Source organism: Phascolarctos cinereus, unplaced genomic scaffold (genome assembly GCF_003287225.1).
Source record: "Phascolarctos cinereus isolate Bilbo 61053 unplaced genomic scaffold, phaCin_HiC Scaffold_5;HRSCAF=322, whole genome shotgun sequence".
In the NCBI taxonomy this organism is placed as follows: domain Eukaryota; kingdom Metazoa; phylum Chordata; class Mammalia; order Diprotodontia; family Phascolarctidae; genus Phascolarctos; species Phascolarctos cinereus.
Window position 1 is genome coordinate 85270252 of NW_027555958.1, and position 1250 is coordinate 85271501.

The following is a 1250-nucleotide window of genomic DNA, read 5'->3' on the forward strand; positions in this document are numbered from 1 at the left end:
CAGAACTAAATGTGCAAATGGGAAATGGAAAATGACATTGCAGACTGCTTCACTAGCAGCATTTTTTTTTAAAGTTATAAGACAGATTGTTCAAACTTTTAGCATTATTAATATACTGCTTCACATGGTGTCCACAGGGAAGAGTCTCCCTAGCTTTCTCTCACCCCTAAATATGTTACATATTCTATTTTATTCTTATTTTAAATTCACAAATATATAAAAATAGATCATTTATTAAGTGACATACTAATGAAGAAATAAAGTTATTATTTCATTTCTTAAAGTGTTACTAGCTTTTAAGTTTCTCATCTTATGTGCTGATTTATTTTGGCCACATTAAGAAGGAAATATAACTTAGCAGAATAAGTCAAAATGAAGAATCTGAAAAATATGTATATATTCAAATTAATACATATATTGCAGAATATATTACATACACAGACATATTTATAAATGTATATATACATATATGTATATATACACATATATTTCATATCTGTATTACATATATACACATAAGCAAATGCATATACATATTGTTTATTCTCTCTCTATATATATATGATTACAATTTATAATTCTTTTCAAGTAGTCCCTTGAACTACAGATTTAGAATTGAAAACCATTTCCCCCTCATTCTATGGTCTATTATTATTAGTCTGTTAATACTATTGCCTTTTGAAATTCCTCAAATTTTTTTGTAAGTTTTTTTTTGGGGGGATAGGTCAAAGATTCCTTTGTAGCAGGGAAAAAGGGTGATATATATTACATTTTAAAAAGGTGACTATGAAACATAACATTTTCAAAGTAGAAGAAATGTATGGGCAAGTTTTTGAACACTGAAGATTCTTCGGATCCATTCATTTTTCCATTGTGAGGTGTGTTTTAGGACACCGTCAATAAAATGCTGTGATTTCCTCTACTCTCCTCTTAAAAGTTCTTGGACACACCCAATTTTATATCCTGTAGTTAATCAAAGCAAAGCACATCTCTGATATGAATTAATATATTTGCTTTACAAAATGTTATTTTTAGAAAACTCATTGTAAGCAAGCCTTCCTTGATTGCATTTCCTAGACATATGCAAAACTCCAAAGGTTAGATAGGTTTCCCCCAGTATTTCTTTGAAAGATTCACTGTTAGCTTGTGGGTTTTGCCCTACATATGACTCCTTGGTGGACATGGTGATTTAGAAGAATATGCTTTGGGGTAGCATCCTTTTCTACATGCTATTTTACTTTTTTAATTAA